The sequence below is a fragment of the Chiloscyllium plagiosum genome, unplaced genomic scaffold (genome assembly GCF_037043375.1).
Source record: "Chiloscyllium plagiosum isolate Xiang-an unplaced genomic scaffold, Cpla_swu_hap1 HiC_scaffold_35, whole genome shotgun sequence".
Classification (NCBI taxonomy): Eukaryota; Metazoa; Chordata; class Chondrichthyes; order Orectolobiformes; family Hemiscylliidae; genus Chiloscyllium; species Chiloscyllium plagiosum.
The window spans coordinates 17,347,304-17,367,822 of NW_028270173.1; positions in this window are offsets into that span (position 1 = coordinate 17,347,304).

Sequence of the window (20,519 nt, forward strand, 5' to 3'; positions counted from 1 at the left end):
AAAAGATAGATCGAACGAATGCTTAGAAGAGCATAAGGGCAGTGCATGTATACTGAAGAGGGAAATCTGGAGGGCAAAAAGGCGGCATGAGATGGCTTTGTCAAATAGAGTTAAGGAGGATCCAAAGTGTTTTTACAAATACATTAAAGACAAAAGGTTAACGAGGGAGAGAATCGGGCCCCTCAAAGATCAGCAAGAGAGTCTTTGTGTGGATTCACAAGAGATGGGGGAGATACTAAACGAGCATTTTGCATCAGTGTTTACTGTGGTAAAGGTCATGGAAGATATAGAATGTAGAGAAATAGATGGAGACATCTTGAAAAATGCCCATATTACAGAGGAGGAAGTGCTGGATGTCTTGAAATACATTAAAGTGAATAAATCCCCAGGACCTGATCAGGTGTGCTCTAGAACTCTGTGGGAAGTAAGGGAAGTAACTGCTGGGGCCCTGGCTGAGTTATTTGTAGCATTGGTAGTCACAGGTGAGGTGCTGGAAGCCTGAAGGTTGGCTAATGTGGTGCCACTGTTTCAGAAGAGTGGTAAGGATAACGCAGGGAACTAAAGACCAGTGAGCCTGACGTTGGTGGTGGGCAAATTGTTGGAAGAAGTCCTGAGTGACAGGATGTACATGTATTTGTAAAGACGAGGACCAATTAGGGATAGTCAACATAGCTTTGTGCATGGGAAATCAGGTCACATCATCTTGATTGAGTTTTTTGAAGAATTCACGAAGTGGATTGATGAGGGCAGAGCGGTGGAGGTCATGTATATGGACTTCAGTAAGGCGTTTGACAAGGTTCACCATGGGAGACTGGTTAGCAAGTTTAGATGGAATACGGGGAGAACTAGCCATTTGGTTAAAGAACTGGTTCAAAGATAGAAGACAGAGAGGGTTGGTGGAGAGCTGGTTTTGAGACTGGAGGCCTGTGACCAGTGGAGTGCCACAAGGATCGGTGCTGGGTCCACTACTTTTTGTCATATATATAAATGATTTGGATGGGAGCAGAAGATGTATACTTAGTAAGTTTGCAGATGGCACCAAACTTGGAGGTATAGTGGACAGGTAAGAAGGTTACTTAAGATTAGAACGGGATGTTGATCAGATGGGGCAATGGGTTGAGGATTGGCAGATTGAGTTTAATTTAAATAACATGAGGTGCTGAATTTTGGGAAAGCAAAGCTTAGCAGGACTTATACATTTAATGGTAAGTTCCTAGGGAGTGTTGCTGAACAAAGAGACCATGGAGCGCAGGTTCATAGCTCCTTGAAAGTAGAGTCACAGATAGATAGGATAGTGAAGAAGACGTTTGGTACACTTTACTTTATTGGTCAGAGTATTGAGTACAGGAGTTGGGAGGTCATGTTGCGGCTGTACAGGACATTGGGTTAGGCCACTTTAGAAATATTGCACGCAATTCTGGTCTCCTTCCTATCAGAAGGATGTTCCAAAACTTGAAAGGGTTCAGAAAAGATTTACAAGGATGTTGCCAGGGTTGGAAGATTTTAGCTATAGGGAGAGGTTGAATAGGCTAGGGCTGTTATAGAGGTTTATAAAATCATGAGGGGCATGGATAGGATAAATCTCTTCCCTGGGGTGGGGGAGTCCAGAACTAGAGGGCAAAGGTTTAGGGTGAGAGGGGAAAGACATAAAAGAGACCTAAGGGGCAACATTTTCACGCAGAGGGTGGTATTTACATGGAATGAGCTGCCAGAGGAAGTGGTGGAGGCTAGTACAATTGTAACATTTAAAAAGCATCTGGATCAGTATATGAACAGAAAGGGTTTGGAAGGATATGGGCCAGGTGCTGGCAAGTGCGACTAGATTGGATTGGGATATCTGGTCAGCATGGACGAGTTGGACCAAAGGGTTTGTTTATGTGCCGTACATTTCCATGACGATATGATTCATAGCCTAAAAATTAGGGGGAACAGATTTAGGACTGAACTGAGAAAAAAATCTCTTCAACCAGAGGGTTACGAATCTATGGAATTCCCTGCCCAGTGAAGTAGTTGACACAACTTCAGTAAATGCTTTTATAGCATATATATGTGAACAGTGAGAGGGAGGGTAAGTGGAGCTGAGGTCACAATATGATCAGCCATGATCTTATTGAATGGTGGAGCAGGCTCAAAGGATCAGATGGCCTACTCCTGCTCCTAGTTCTTATGTTCTATGAAAGTTTGATAATCATTGCAATTCAGATCTCTCATTAAACCAATTCTCTTTGTATGAATATACAGACCAACAATTCACGGCTGCAACCATTATGATGCCAAATGCATTTAATTATTGTTTCCTTCCTGAATGACAAGAAACACTTTTTTTTTTGCTTTTTAAACAGCTGTAAATATTAACAACTGAAATAATATTAAATGAATTCGAAGTAGATTCTTCCTCTGCATATCTAAAACAATGCTTCTGAATCTGAGTGATAATTTTGTCATGTTAAGCCAAAGAACAATTTTGCACAAACAATACATTTATCTGTCACCTTAACCAATTTAATAATTAAAAATATTTCAACACGCTCTTCAGCCTTTATCATGCATATTTTTGATGAAGCAGTACACAGAGGTACAGCCATTCTCAACCAAACGTATTATCCTGATATTATCTTTCCAATTGTTAATATTCCCCATTGAATTAAGCGTTGTTTTTCAACCAAGTGTTGTTTTTCAAACCAAGGTGCAACTCACGTCATATGGCAACAGAAATATTTTACATCACCCAGTATACCACATCATTTGACTTGCCATGTAAATTAATTAAATAATTAAAGCACATTGCGTTACAAATGGAGTTTTGCAATGTCGATCTTACCCTGCACAAATGAAAGTTCCCCTCTACAGTTTTGTTTTATTTTAATTAGCTTCAAGAAGATGTTAAAAAGGTAGTAAAACTATATTTTAGGGAAGTCTAGTCAGTGCAAAATGAATAATCGTTTCATGTTGTACCTCTTGTTCAGACACAGAAACGGATTTCACCCTGTACTTCAGTCTGCAATACAGTAATCCCCAAAGTCCTACTCCTGCATAGAGAGAGACAAATAGTTATCAGTTCAACTTGAGGACAACCGCACCTCAGGAAAATGGTTCGGTCAATAAACCTGCACTTTTATGGTGAGCCCAGCTAGTATGAGAATTGCCCATGTGCTCTTGACGACACTCTGCATTGCACACCTGCCATCCAGCCAGCTGAGCTAACTGAAAACTGAACGTATCATTCACTGTGCAGAGCAACGCTAATAGCGTGGGTTTAATGGCTGAGTTAACCACGAATGTCCCTCCTTTTCAACCTCACCCCTCGCCTGAGGCCTGAAGACCTTAATGTTAAACTTACCACCAGTCATAGAGTCATAGAGATTTACAGCATGAAACACACCATTCTATCCAATTCATGCATGCTGACCAGATATCGTAACCTAATCTAGTCTGATTTGCCAGCACTTGGCTCTTTCCCTCTAAACTCTTCCCATTCATATACCCATCCAGATGCCTTTGAAATGTTTTAATTGTGCCAGCCTCCACCACTTCCTCTGGCAGCTCATTCCAGACATGCATCACACTCTGTGTGAAAAGGTTGCATCTTAGAACCTTATAAACATCTCATCGCTCACCATAAACATATGACCTCTAGTTCTGGACTCTCCCACCCCAGGGAAGATACCTTGTCAGTGTATCTTATCCATACCCCTCATAATTTTATAAACCACTATAAGGTCACCCCTCAGTCTCCAATGCTCTAGGGAAAACAGCCCCAGTCTATTCAGCCTCTCCCTACTGCTCAGACCTTCCAATCCTGGCAACATCCTTGTAAGTCTTTTCTGAACTCTTTCAAGTTACACAACATCCTTCCGGAAAGAGGGAGACCAGAATCGCAGAAAATATTCCAAAAGTGGCCTAGCCAATGTCTTGTACAGCTGCAACATGACCTCACAACTCCTATACTCAATGAACTGACCAATAAAGGAAAGCATACCAAACACCTTCTTCACTATCCTATCTACCTGCGACTCCACTTTCAAGGAACTATGAACTTGCACTCCAAAGTTTGTTTGTTCAGCAACAGTCCCTATGACCTTACCGTTAAATCTATACATTAAGTCCTGATTTGCCGTACCAAAATGCAGCATCTCGCATTTATCTAAAAAAACTCCATCTGCCACTCTTCAGCACATTGACCCATCGGATAAAGATCCCAAGGTAACCTTCTTCACTGTCCACTACACCTCCAATTTTGGTTCACCTGAAACATTATTAACTTGACCTCCTATGTTCGCATTCAATCATTTATATAAATGACAAATAGTAGTGGACCCAGTACAGGTACTTGTGGCACACCACTGGTTACATCCCTCCAGTCTGATAGGCAACCCTTCATCGCCACTCTCTGTCTTCCACCTTCGAGTCAGTTTCTGTATCCAAATGGTTAGTCCTCCTTATGTTCCATGTTATCTAAACTTGCTAACATGCCTACCATGGGGAACCTTGCCGAATGCCTTACTGAAGTCCATAGAGATCACGTCCACTGCTCTGCCCTCTTCAATCCTTTTTGCTACTTCTTCAAAAACTTCAATGAAGTTAGTAAGACCTGATTTCCCACCCACAAAGCCGTTTGACTATCCCTAATCAGTCCTTGCCTTTCCAACTACATGTAAATCCTATCCCTCTGGATTCCCTCCAATAGTTTGTCCACCATTAATGTCAGACTCACTGCAATTCTCTCTGATGAGAGTGCAGTCGTCTGGGGCTATAATGACATTCCCTTTTTCTTACAAATCGATCAATCTATTCTCTGAACAGAATTGACCGCTTATTTTTCATCTGCTACTTCAACCAAGTGACTCAATAATCTGATATACATAACAAGCCCACGTACAAAATTTAAAAATCAGCAATTAAGTGTTTCAAGGCCAATTGTATTCCCTCAACATTGTTAGTTGTAAAGAAAATCTCAATGTAATCCATTTAGTGTAACATTAAACCGTCACCTGAATACTTAGACTTAAGTCATGTTGTTAAGTTGCAATGTTAAAAAAAAAGTAATTGTATGTTATGGCTTAAACTTTAATTTAACGCTAGAGATTGTGGAGCCCGACGCTATTAACTGGAATTGTACTTACGCTCAGCCATAGTCATCCTGGAGCTTTGCATTAGAGTTTGCAGATCTTAGAATTTGAAAGGACAAAAATTCAATCTATTATTCAAATTACAGCGTGAAAGATATGGTGGAGCTATTCTATGAAAAGTTCCTCTGCAAATGAGGTGAATATATATCTATCCGGCACCAATCCTTTAAATAAGTCCATACTCTGTGGTTCGTCAGTTCAGCGCACATTACTGGACTGCCGTAAATAAGGAAGTCAGATGGGCGTGTATTTAATCAATCAAACTGTTCATTTTTTTTCTGAGACTGAAAGAAACTGGAACATGAATATATACAATATGTACACATGCAAATTAGGAGCAGGTGGAGGCCATTCAGGTCGTCGAGATTTCTCTGCCATTCAACAGGTTCATGGATGATCTCACTTTAACCTAATATCCACGTTCCTTTTCACCACTGATAACCCTTTACCCCTAGGGTTAACAACAATCTATCCATCTCTGCCTTAAATGAAAACGGAAGAATGCTTCTTCCACATACCTTTCAAGAGGAGAGATCATAAGTCTCATAATAGAGAAAAAAAAACCTTGTTTATGTTTTAAATGGACAACATGATTTTTTCGCAGGAGATACCTAATCTCTGTTTCTTCCTTAAGACAAAGCATCCTCTCAACACTTATCCTGTCAAGAACCTTCAAGGTCATATATGTTTCAATCAAGTCACTTCATCGCATTTAAAACTTCAGGGGATGCAACACGAGGCTGTACAAACTTTCCTATAAGAAGACATAGTTATTTCAGGTATCCATCTAATAATTCTTCTCTGAACTGCTTCCAACATTTTAAGGTCCTACCTTAAGTAAAGTGATCAAAACTGCATAGTACTACAGATGTCAGAGTAGGAAACAGTAATGTATAATACAGTTCAGTAAAGGTGTATGACCACTGTGAATGAGATTTAGCTTGACTGAGGTAGCGGAGAGTTATATCTGGAAATTTGGCTTAAAGAGGGCTTTGAAATCATACGTCCTTTCAATTTTACAGTAAAAACAAGATTCTGACCTTGAATTAACAGCCTTTATGTAAGTAAAGATAACTTATTTAAACAGACAGCTGCTTGACAGTAGCAGTTCAATTTCAATAATCTGAAATCTCTAGCCTGCAGAAGGTTTTATTTATACCAGAAAAGGGCTCAGTTATCAAGTCGTTAATGACAACTCTATATAAGGAAGGGATTTTTAAAGTGTGCGATCATGAAGATCACGACTTCACCTCAGTGAAAAAAATCACAAAACACTAGGTTACAGTCCAACAGGTTTATTTGGAAGCACTAGCTTTCGGAGTGCTGTTCCTTTATCAGGTGGTTGTGGAGTATAAACTTATAGTCTAAACAGAATGCAGTCAACAAAAGGAAGCAAAGTTTATATATGGTGACAAAGGTTAGATAAGTGGAGTGTGTGGTCAGTAATATTTGGGAAATCATGACCTCTAAGAATGTCTTAGATGAGCAAATGTGCAGGAAGTTCTACCAGCTGCAGAAACTTTAACCTCCAGTTGTCAGAATTCGAGTGGTTGGAGTTAATGTGGTTCTTCTGAGAGTCTGAGTTTTGTGAGCCTGTGAGCTTGGTAGCACATTCAGCGGGGTGGTCACACTGTAGCTAAAACACGTAGAGACAGAAAGGAGATGGGTGACCCACAGGCAATTCCGGAGAAACAAGCAGGTGGTGCAGGAGTACCCTTATATCAGTCCTGCTAATTGTGTTTTTCACTATTTTGGAAATTGATGACGTCACTTGTTCCCCAACGGAATGCAGTCAGAGGTTGTTTATGGAACTACTAAGCGGTCAGCTGTATAGGAGTGGTGGCAGATGAGTATTGGTGGGTATAGGGATATGGGAAGAAGAAAGTAGGAGCAATTCACTACTGAATGGAACAGACAGGCATTTCTATGGCCGTAGAAATGACTCCCGGATGGAAAGCTGTCTACCCAGTAGCACAGTTAAGGATGTCGTAAACTGGATGCAGAAAAGCTCAAATGCATAAAGGTCGTGTTCTACATTGATACTAATGATATGGCTAGGAAGGTGGTTGTGTTACTGCAATCAGGAATTAGAGAGTAAATAGAAAATTAGTAAGCAGGTTGCCATAATTGTGCAGAAGGAAACATTTCAGATACCAGAAACAAAGGGATTATCCCCGGCGAACGATGTTACGTACACAAGATAGAGGTTGCACAAGATCAGAGCTGATATTTACTTCCTCGCACTGTGTTTTGCTGTTGTCAAGTTGGTAGGTGAACGGAATCTAAAAGAGAGCATAAGAGAAGAATAACAGGAAAGGCAGATTAAAACGTGAATTCAGAATAAGGCAGAAAAGTAATTAAGGCTCGATGAGATTTTTTCTGTGTGTATAAGAATGCACACAATATTGGTAATAACGTTGAAGAGTGGTAGCTGCAGATTGCAATGCACAAATATGATGTGGTAATAACGGGATATTGGCTGAAAGATAGGCAATCCATGTGTTAAATATTACTGGGCACAAGGTGTGTAGAAAAGCAGTAGGATGGCAGTATTTATTGTGGAATGCATTGCAGATCCGGAGAGAAAAGGATGTCTCAGAATCTCTACGCAAGAGGAAGCCGCAGGGAGGCCTTGGAAGGTGGGAGTTGCTTGCCTAATAACCCATGAATGGAAACATTGTGTTTTGGGGTCCGAGGTTCAAATCCCAATGTAGCGATTAGAATTTATGTTAAATAAAACACCTGAAATTAAAAGGCTAGTGATGACCAGCAAACAATTATCAATTTTCCAAAAAAAAATCCTTCTGGTTCACTAATGCGCTTTAGAGCAGGAAAACCTCTGTCCTAACCTGGTCTACCCGCCCTGTTGATTTACGAGGTAGCAAGTTGCAAGCGTTCATAAATGGCTCAGAAACTTTTAAGATATATTCCAGTAATCCAGAAACGGAGGACAAACAAATCCAACGTTATTAGATATAAAAGAAGATGGAAATTCAGATAAAGAATAAAATGGGTGCTTATGACACGAGTCAGGCAGAGTAAACAACTGAGAATCAAGACGAATACAATTGGTACAAAGAGAGGTGAAAAAGCATGAAAGAGAAAGAAGGAGGAAAAAAATGAGAATAGATTGGTAGTCAATATGCGAAGAATCCGAAAATCTTCTGCAGACACATATTTTTTTTTAAAAGTTGCAAAAGGAGGAGTAGGACTGATCAGGGACAAAAAATAGAATTTGCACATGAAGTCAGGACACAACTGAGCTGTTAAATGAAAATTTGCATTTTTCTTGAACATGTACTTATATTCTACTTATCCTGGTGATGATGATTGTAAAATGATCTAGGGATAGGTCCAGCAATTGAAGACCAGTCAGTTTAAATTCCGTGGTGGAAAAGCTCCGAGAAACAATTGTTCTGGATACAATTAGTAGACACATGTAAAAAGAAGGATTGAGTTGAAGAATCAGAATTGAGTTCTGAAGGGGAAATCGTGTTTAAGTAACACCAGAGCTGTTTTTTTAATCGAATAGATAATAGTATAGGTTAATGAGAATAATGCTGTTGGTGTTGCAAGTATGGATTTTAGAAGGCTTTTCACTTCTTATCAGACACAAATAAAAAACTTTTGAAGAAGTTATAGCTCATGGACAACAGAGTCAGTAGCAATGTGAACATATGCGCTGAATGATAAGTAAAAGAAAGCAATAGTCAAGTGATATAGTTTGGGTTGGATGAAGGCAGTATTTCCTAAACCTCATTATAAGGTAACTTTTTCATTTCCCTAATATATATTAATGATCTGGATATTGATCTGCAGATTACATTTTCAACTCTTTTGAGCTATGCAGACATTGGAAGCATTGTAAACTGTTAGGAGCAGAGTATAGCACTTTAAAGCAACACACATAATTTGGTGGCTTAGGCATAGCTAGCAAATGAAGTTCAATGCAAAATACTGTCAGGTCATGTATTTTGCAGGAAGAACACGGACAGAGAATATGAAATAAGGAGTACAATTGTAAACAGGGAGGGGGGCCAGAGCGACCTGGTTGTATTTGTGCATAGATCATTGAAAGTGGCAGTACAGTTGGAGAGCAGTTAGTAAAGCATACTGCATTTTCGGTATTATTAATAGTGGTATAGAATTCAAGAACAGGAATGTAATACTGAGACGGAAGACTGGGAGGAGATTTGGTAGAATTTTTCAAAATCATAGGAGTCTGCATAGAGTAAACATACAAAAACTGTTTCCACTTGCAAATTGATGAAGAATGAGAGGGCACGCATTTGCAGTGAGTTGCAAAAACAGCAAATGTGTTGGAAGAGAAAAATAAAACACAAAATGAATGGTTTTGAAACGCACTGTCTGTAAGTATGTTTGGAGCAAATTCAATTGTGGATTTGACAAAAGATGATTAATTAAATATAAACAATGTGCAAAGCAGTGGCGGTGCAGGGAGCAGTGAGAACGTCTCTGAAACATGATGAACCACTGCAGAGTGGATAGGCCGAATGGCCTCCTTTTGCATCGTAATACTTCAGAGGATCTGGGGAACCCAAAACAGATACAGAAAATAAAACAGAAAGGGGAAAATGATGGAATTGAGACAAATTGGCGATAAAAGAGTGAAGAACAACTTTCTGAAATTTATTCAACAAATTTAAACTCTGAAGGATTTAGTTTCAACTCATGAAAAAGGATTTTCAGTGCTAGAGAAGCTCCTTCTCACAAATTAAGGCATTGTTTCCACAATCTGAAAATCATAAGCATTTGAACAGAGAATCTCTTTTTTTCTGCATATTTTATGCTTATCTGAAGGATAAATTTCCCCGGAGTCATTTTGATCCATGTAGTTGAATGCAATTTGTATTTTTTTTCATATTGAATGGTCTTATCAAATTGAGCCACAATTTCACTTTATTCAGAATCAATATATTAATTATTAATGTGATTAGTCTAAACTGTTAAGTATTACCGTCAACATGCATTGTTTCCTGATCTTAAATATTAATCGCTTGTGTAATAGCCGACACAGAATCTCATGTCATGTCTCAAAATATTCTTCACGGTCTCCAGTCGTCCCAAACCTTCTCAAGGTATCATACGTTGGCAGCAGTTCATCTGCATACAGTACTATCTGCTTAATTCTCGCACTTCCTTCCACCTCAGAGCTGGCATCTTCCACCAACCTGACTTTCTTCATCACCTATTCAAACGCTCAAAATATTTGTTTTACACTCAGGTGCTCTATTTCTCCCCTCTGCATTTCTGGCTTTCTAATTTCAACCAAATACAAATTTCAATTGTTTGAAATCTTACACTATACATTGTGTATCCCACAAGTAATTTCTGTCCTCACACTATCCTGCACTATTCTCCCTGTCATTGGTCCACGATTTCCTAACTACAAACAGACAAAAGATCTTGCTTTTGCTGGTTTTGATATTTATTTGTTCATTGAGTGTTGGTATCGCTGACTAGGTCAGAATGCCTTGCCCATCTATGTTTGTTTAGAAGCCAGTTAAAAGTCTCCCTCATTGCTATGCACCTGGAGTCATATTTTGCCCGAAGTTGATTTTGCTGAAGCTCCTCGGATGCTGCCTGAACTGCTGTGCTCTTCCAGCACCATTGATCCAGAACCTGGAGTCATATGCAGACCAGACCAGGCAGATTACCTTCCCCAAAGGACATAAGTGAACCAGATTTGCTTTTAGAAATCAAAGCTGACTACCTGCCATGGTGGAATTTGAACACATCATCCAAAAAACTTTAGCCAGGAGATTCTTGATGGCTGATCCAGGGACATTGCCAGTATTCTACCAGCTCCAGAAGATCGGCTGCCGTTGTTTGTCATACTTGTCTTCCTTAATCTATTCTCACACATTTCTGTAGCTCCTCAGCAATGGCTCTGTGCCATCCATCATTCAGCTGCATTTTGATTGACCCCTCCTTCTACTACTGTTCTACCTTGATCTCTGGAGATCCCTGTCACTTTTAAATGGCAAATGGCATTGCTAAATGGCACAGATGATGTTTTCTTTCTAGGCAACTTTCTTTACATTATTGTTTTCTACGTTTTAATTTGTTTTATGACTTATATATGGAATTGTTATCAGATGTCTGAGACATCCATGTTTCAGGGTGCCCACTTTCTTTCATAGATCTTTACACATTGTAAAGTTTTCTGAGACATATGGGTAAGTGGATAAAATATAGCAAATTATGAGTTTATTTTCCTTGTTACCAGTCTGAATTTCTTTGTTATTGTGGTACTGTAATAATGTATTTCTTTTTTCAAAAACAAGCACAATTATATGCAATTTGAAACATTCAGGTGGGTAACAAATGCAAGGGGAGAGCATTCAACATTTCCACAAAACGTTGTCTGAAGAAGTGCTACCTGATAAGGCTGGGTTGAAAACATTACCTGGTTGAGAATAGTAAAGAAGTAAAAGTTAGATATTAAACATGTTTTCTACTTTTAGTCACTCTTAGCTGGATGGAGGACACATATAATAGTCACTGATGAGTTCAATCAATAATAATAAGAAATGTTTTATGCAGATCTACTATTCACAAATGAACCTGTGAACGCATGAAGAAGTTGTGAAATAGCATAAGTGCATTCAAGAGGAAGCTGGATAGCACACAAAAACGCTGATAGGGAGGAAGCTGCTGTGGAGGATACACAACTGATATGGTTACACAAAAGCAAAATACTGTTAAGTCTGGTCATCTCAAATGAAAACCGAAAATGCTAGAGAAGCCCAGCAGGTATTGTAGCATTTGTGAAGAGTAAAAAGCAGAATTAAACTTTTAAAATCAAAGACTTTGGAACTGGAAGAAATCTACCAACATGGAGCCGTTCAGCCAAATGGTCTGTTCCTGGTGTAAAAGACATGGTACATGACACAAACTTCGACAAATTATTTACAATATACACTGTCATTTGAAATTACCGTAACCATATTATAAAGTGACTGAATGACAACGATTTATGAGTTTCTTGTTATGATCCCATCCAAAGTTGTTACTGAATAGGTTACGTATGAAATATAAGGCGTCAATGTTGTTGAGTTTATTAGCAAAATAAGTGAACAAAAGTAAGAATCTTGCAGTTACTTATAATAAAATTCAAAGATCTTAAGACATGCAGCAAAAATATAATCCAATTAATCCCAAAATGCTTTTTATGATTTGAAAAGAAACGACTATGATTGGATGAGGCATTACCATGGTGATGTCTCCCCTCACCCTCATCATTTTATTTTTTGAGTTTGACAAGCGTGTGACAAAGTGAAAAGAGATTTGCCCAATTTTCAGCTTCAGTGAAAATGGCTCAAAGGGCCTTGGATAATTGAATAATAGAGAGAATGTGTAAACATTGCGACTTTATTTGTTTTCTCTTAATGTTTATCTCGACATTAGAAATTTCAGCATGGGTAACTTTTATGGACCGTTCAGGTCACCTCTATACATTTTAAGAATGTAGCCTAGACCCTAACTTAGCTCGTTGTTTTCAGTAGGTGTACAGTGGAGTGATGCAGCTGACCCAACCACTTAGTATTCAACAAAAGGAATTTATTTGCAAGATTACCAAATGAAACGTAAGAGAGAGCAGATTATAGCATAACCTAACCTACCTGAAAACCCAGCAGATGATCCCAACTTAGTGATGCTGATCCAAATATTTGCAACAATCCCCATAGCATCTCCTTTGTAAAAAAAAGGAAAAGTCTAACACAGGCTTTCAAAGGAGAGAAGGATGATTAACGTGGACTTGCTTCTTTGGGCCCAGCAGCTTCATAACTGACTCCTTGTGAAAACCAAACCAAACCCAAACCACAATAATGCTCATCTGTGAGAATTGGCCACTCCCCTTTCATTGTACGAGTGTTTTTTTTAATTTTGAAAGCTTTTTGCCTGTTGCAGTATCTGTTAGCTATAATCAATTTGGCCATAAAACCTATCCAAATCAAACCTCTCGGCAACTTTGCATCATACAACACTTTTGAAAAAATAAGATAAGGACAACATAACATTCCCCTGAAAAAAAAGAACCATCAATATTAAAAGATGGCTTCATTTTAAAATCCCTTAGTCTGAAATTGTTAGTACACGACAAAACCCATTTACACTATATTGGCAATAATCATGCAAACATGCACTACTAAATTCTGTTTCTATTTGTTTTACTCCTGCCACTGAACACCTCCTTTTCCCATTCAATTCTTGACAATACATCGGCAATCATGTTTTTTCATCTGGCCACATGTACAATTTTCAAAATGAATGGCTGTAACAATAAACAGTCTGGAAGTTTTGTTCTTAAGTTTCTCCACAAACATCAAATGGATTATGATCAGTGTAAATGATTATCTCGGAGACATTATTGGTAACACAAACATTGAAACATTGTAACGCCAACACAAAGCTCAAAGCTTCCTTATCGAATATTTCTGCTGATGAATGTTCAATTTCCTGGAGAAGTACCTGATAGGTCTTTTCATCCTCTCGTCGCCCTCCTTTAAGAGCACAGCATTGACCCACATCATCGATAACTACCTTGAATGGCTTGGGATAACTAGGTGTGGCTAAAACACCTTTCAGGCTGTCAAATGCCTTATGAAAGTTCAGTGTCCACTGAAACTTCTTGCCTTTCTTCAGCAATTTAGTGAATGGAACAGCCACACTGCTGAATCTCGGTATGAATTTTCGATAAAATTCACTCATTCCCAGGAATTGTAGCACTGTTCTGTTCATCAATGGTATGGGAAACTCCCCAGTTACCTTTGTTTTTGTATTTTGTGGGGCCATTCGTCCATGTCCAATAGCATGGCCCAGGGAGGTGACTTTGGTTTTGGCAAATTCACTTTTAGCCAGGTTTATCAGAAAACCTGCCGCCAGAAGTCAATTGAACAATTCTGATAACCGTTGCAAATGTTCCTTCCACATGCAACTAAAAATCACCAGGTCATCAATATAAACTACCCAACTAGGTAATCCGGACTATAGTGGTTAATCTACGAAATGTGGGTGATGCATTTTTCATACCAAGTGACATGACTTTAAACTGATACATTCCATTCAGCGTTATGGATTCTGAAATTGTCTTCACTCTTTCTGACAAGAATACCTGCCAGTATCCTCTGAGCAAGTCCACCTTAAAAATATCACTTGCTTGTTCCATCTTTTCAACACAGTCTTCCAAAGGCAAAATTGGATATACATCAGTCTTTGTAACAAAATTGACTTTGTGATAGTCTACACATAACCGTTGGATACCATCTAGTTTTGGCACCATTAGCACGGGTGAGGTCCAGACACTGTAATTCACTTCGTTTATGTTGTCTTGAAACATTCAATATTTTTTTGAACCTGTGCCAACTTTACAGGGTTATGCCTATAAGGATGTTGCTTAATTGGAACAACATCTCCTATATTTATGCTATGTATGACATGTCTGGCAAAATTAATTACATCCTTGTGCAATTAGACCAGTGAAAGAGATTTTTTATTTTAGCTTAGGTTTTCCTTAACCCTAAATGACCCCCTACTGTTAGTTCATGTGCTACTCCAACACTTCCTTTCTATAACTCACTGTTAATACGACTTGATGAACTTCTACTCATTTGTCATCGGCCTGAACATGTGATTGTCTCCATTGCCTCATTAAGACATCGTTTTAAAGACAGTAGAATTCAGGTATACATTTGGATTATTTTTTCTATGTATGCTTTTGATACAATCACTTTAAAATTTCATCTTTCTGCTGTAACTCACTTAATTTATCCGAATTAAAGATGTCTATTTTGTCATCTATCCACTCCTCGTTTGTGTCAACCATTTGATCAAACAGGGTCTCTGCTAATTCCACACCAACTTTTCAATTAATGTAGGCACCACTCCTATCTGTGAATCAGCTATATCATTAGTAAGGACAAATTGTGCTCCTCGAGCTGAGGGTTTGTCCAGTACTCCTACCAGACTTTTCCATTCTTCAGGGACAATAGACAATAGACAATAGGTGCAGGAGTAGGCCATTCTGCCCTTCGAGCCTGCACCACCATTCAATATGATCATGGCTGATCATCCTTAATCAGTATCCTGTTCCTGCCTTATCTCCGTAACCCTTGATTCCATTATCCTTGAGAGCTCTATCCAACTCTTTCTTAAATGAATCCAGAGACTGGGCCTCCACTGCCCTTTTGGGAAGAGCATTCCACACAGCCACCACTCTCTGGGTGAAGAAGTTTCTCCTCATCTCTGTCCTAAATGGTTTACCATGTATTGTTAAGCTGTGTCCTCTGGTTTGGCACTCACCCATCAGCGGAAACATGTTTCCTGCCTCCAGAGTGTCCAATCCTTTAATAATCTTATATGTCTCAATCAGATCCCCTCACAGTCTTCTAAACTCAAGGGTATACAAGCCCAGTCGCTCCAGTCTTTCAGCGTAAGGTAGTCCCGCCATTCCAGGAACTGACCTCACTAACCTCACTCTGCATAACTGAGCACTTCTTGTCTTACCATGAATTCTCGTTACTAGCACCTTTTCTGGCAATAGTCCTTCAGAGATTCATATCTTCACAGCTTTCAACATCAAAGCATGAGAGCATCTCTTAATATTAGAATCTCTTTACCTGCTGGTCCTGGCTTATGTAAGTAAACTTTACATTCGCAGGTATATAGTTTAAAAATATCTAGCACTGTCTCCTTAACCAATTTCCAACCAGACTGTACATTCTGGTGCAGCTTTCTAGCCTCTGTTATGCTTTCTGCTCTCACTCCAACAAAATTCACTGGCTTACCCTACTTTTCTGCATCCAGCTTCCCAGTGCTTTTCCTAACCCACCAACATAGTGATTTCATGTGGCCTGCTTTATTTCAGTGAAAACACCCTAGCTTTTCAACTTCTTTTTCCCTTCAAGTGTTTCCTTTTTACTCATTAAGTTCTTCACCACGATCTATCTTTTCCTTTTTTCCTCTTTTCCCAATTTCTATCCTTCACGGATTGAAGTTAACTTTGGAAGCCAAACTTGGCTTGGTGCACCAATTTATAATCATCAGCCATTTCAGCTGCTAATCTTGCCTTTTTACCTCTCTGCTTTTCCACATGAAATCTCACCACTTCAGGAAGTGAAGTTTTGAACTCCTCCAGAATAATCGTCGCTTTAAGAGCATCATAGTTTTGCTCTATTTTTAATACTCTTATCCACCTATCAAAATTACTTTGTTTGATCCTTTCAAACTCAATGTATGCTTGATCAGGGTCTCTCCTTAGATTCCTGAAGCGTTATCTGTAGACTTCTGGGACAAGCTCATATACACTTAAGATGGTTTTCTACACCTCCTCATATGCCCAGATAGGTCCTCTAATAGTGATGTGGATACCTCACTCGCTCTACCTGCAGGTTTATTTGGTCACTGGCCACTGCATTTGCTTTGCACCTTTTCAACAAAAAATGTTTCCACATCCTTCTCATCAAATGTAAGCAATATTTGAATATAGCTGAAAAATGTGTTGCTGGAAAAGCGCAGCAGGTCAGGCAGTCTCCAAGGAGCAGGAGAATTGACGTTTCGGGCATAAGCCATTCTTCAGGAATCCTGAAGAAGGGCTTATGCCCGAAACGTCGATTCTCCTGCTCCTTGGATGCTGCCTGACCTGCTGAGCTTTTCCAGCAATACATTTTTCAGCTCTGATCTCCAGCATCTGCAGTCCTCACTTTCTCCTAATATTTGAATATAGTGAAACAGATTCTCACCAGAATTTTGTTTATCATGGGTTTGCTCATCCTCACTTTCGCCCTCACTAAGCTTACCTTCAGCCTTCATCTCCATCCTTTTAAGCTAAGTTTCCTGACTAAGCGCCAATTAAACTGACTTTCCTGTCGAAGTGTCAAGTTGTGAAATTCAATCTCCCTCTCTTTCTTCCTTTCTTCGCTCTCCTTTTCTCTCTCCTCTGTTTCTTTCTCTCTCTTCTCTCTCTCTCTCTTTCCTCTGCTTTTAATCGTAATTCAAACTTTTGTATTTCTGTTGCCCTTTACCTGTCTTTTGCCTCTAAATCAAGTTGCCTCAATTTCAATTAGGTTCAGCCATCTTTAAAAATTATTTTCAGCAAATTTAAATGTGCAGCTATTGCTGTAATATATCTCCTTTACTCACGGAGGCAGCTCCAAATAAAAATTGTCTGCTAATTCAAGCACCTTGGCTTTATTAACTTTTTCCAAGATCCCCAAAGTCACTTCTTCCACCCCAAGAAAACTCTTGGTATTTGAAAGAGCCATTGCTATCCCAAGCACTCTTTAAACCAACAGAATTCAACACTCCGAGGAAAAAATACTAACATCTACTACTCGGTACCTTCGAGTCGAACAACTGCAATCCCAATTTGGAACTATAGAACAAATCCCACAAAGAGCCCCCGATCTGTTATGGACCGGGCCAGTCCCCTCAAAACATTTGAAGAAAGTAGCCCAGACCCTAACATTGCCAGTTGTTTTAAACTGGTGTAGAGTGCATATTCCAGGAGTGATGAAACTGGCCTAATCACTTAGTCTTAAAAAAACAGAATTTATTTGCAAGAATACCGAATGAAATGCAAACAAAAGAGGGCAGAATATAGAATAACAACCTATCTGAAAACCCAACAGATTATCCAAACTTAATGATTCTGTTGCAAATACTTGCCACAATCCCCACAAACCCCTTTACCAAGAAAGGAAAAACAGGCTCTTAAAGGAAAGATATCAGAGAAAGGGAGGATCAGCAAAACCTGCTTCTTTGGGTCCAGCAGCTTCACAACTGACTGTTTGCTAAAACCAAAACAAACCAGAGAAAAGCTGAGCTGAGGGAACTGGCCACTCCCTTTTCATTGTATGAGTTTTATTTTAAACTTGAAAGCCTTTTCCACAGGCAGTTTCTGTTAGCTATAGTCAAACTGGCTCCAAAAACCATCCAAACCAGACCACTCGGTAAATCTGGCACTTTTGAAAATGACCAAGGACAGCATAACTTTGTTAAAGGTGCAGCAGCATCACAGTAACAAAGGAGTTTAAAACACCTTTGCACAGGTCAAGACTTTATTTAGAACAAGCAAAGGAAAGGCAACGATGTCACTTGGTATTATGGCTGTGAGGTAAGACATTCTCTCTTCCCTCTCTCTGCAAATCTTCGCAGTAGCAGACCAGTAAAAAGGCTAGTTGTGTGAAAGTTTGATATCTTCGTTTACAAATATGATGTCATAAATTGACAATGGCAAACTCCTTGATGCCTTCCTACTTTCCAGACAAATCTCCACTTGCCACATTTGTACAGAATCATGCATGATACATAAGCTAAGTTTAAAGAAAATGATTCAGATTAGAACTTCCACAGCTCCAAGTCTGCAGCTTGCTCTGTAAATATATACTGTACAAAACAGTGACTTTAGCATTGCAGTGACTTTATTTACAAGGACTCTATTGGACTGGAAAGCATAGTTATTAGTGTTCTACTTTCGAATAGGAAAGACCGGGTAAGGCAGAGAGAATAGGCTGAATACAAATGTCCAGACGTGTTTGCAACAACTTTGTGCAAACGTGTTTGTAATGGAAATTATCCATATTACACATGTGGCTGCATTGCAAATCTCATCGCAGTTTGTAAGAACTGTGCGCTAACATTGCTGAGTGTTCTCTTGACTGTTCATGTACCACCAAAAACTGACAGAACAAAAGAACTTTCAGAACTTTTGTATGTAATTTTGCGCTCGGCTGCTCTTGGGCCATGAGCCCTGGGAGCGATAGAGTTGGGATTGGACATTCCACAGGTTTCACAGTAATGTTACATGGGCAGAAGCAAAACACCCCGAACCTAATTACCGATTCTCTATGCTTTAATGAACAATTGCAACTGTTACTACAACAGAAACACGATTGATCGCAACCTTTGTAATGAAAACTTCTGATCCAGTAGCCATCTCAATTGGGCATTCCACGAATATTTTGAAACTCCTTGATCTGAAGCTTTTTGGAAAACGATATGAAATTGTAATTTTGATTGGACTGGTATTCTAGTTCGTTGTTCTACATTTCAATAGGAATGTAAGCCTGTACATTAATCAGTAAGGATGAAGCAAACGATCATACATTGATCCTAAACGAGAATCATATATTGCTTCCAATAGTCTTAACAACTCTGGCAGATGTGTGAAAAAGGGAAACCTGTCACCTGCAGGTTCCCCTCCAAGTCACACACAATCTTGATTTGGAAATACATCGTTGTTCCTTCACCATCGTTGTGCCAAAATCTTGGAAACATCGTGGTGTAACTGCAGCATATACACGGTAGCTGTGAAAGAAAATAATTCCTCACATTCACCCAATTATACATATGCAAAAAAAAGCTGGTCCGGCCAAAGACAGCCACACCTGTGAAAGCATTTTAAAAAAACGTAAATGTGAGATCATTATCCATTTAGATATAAACTATATTTGATTTTAAACGAAATCTTACTGGCAGTGAATTAAATGCGATGACAGCATTTGCCCAAAGGCACCTGATAATATTTCACTTCTCGAACAAAGTGCACTATCTCAGCTTCATTCTAAGTTAAAGTAAAGCAACCAAGAGTCGGTGCAATAGCATTAGATAACTCTACCTTTCACAGTTGGTATTGCAGCTGGCCCGGCTGTCATTCCAATAACAAACCTCTCTATTTGGCAGTAATATTTTCCTGAACGTACCTGTTTGGTGTGGAGTATGGTAACAGAGTCATATATGTTTTCTATCTCAGATCGTCTATTTGACTAGCATATTCTGTTGAACTGTTAGAAACGGTTCTGTCTTGTTTTCTTTATGCCAGATGGATGCACAATTGATTCGATGCACTGGTACAGTTTAGATACAGAGTAAGTGGGCTTACCCACTTACTAATTAATAACCCTTGCAAATATCTTTGATATGGAATATCAACATAAAGCCTTGCTCTTATTTTGCACCATTAGATATAATGCTTTCTATGTGAGACCGACCAGTTCTTGGAAAAAAATATGACAATAGATTTTCAAAAAGTAAAAGTGCCACCATACTGTTCACATTTCAGCGTTAATTTCTTAGTGGTGTGTTTAGATTTGATACTCTAATTGACAGCAGACAGCTAGGAAATTATGATTAAGTATCAAGGGAAATTTCGCCAAATTTCCATCCAAATGCCTGTGAAAATTCCACAGGAATAGAACATGGGGCTGGTCTTGGGAACTGACCTAACAAGTGAAAGAATCATCCCCCTTCACAAGGTATGGCACAAATTTTCACAGTAAATTAAACATAAAGCAACATAAAATGAACTGGTAAAATAAGTTGAAATCAGTAAAATTAAATTATACGACTATGATAGACAGATAAGTA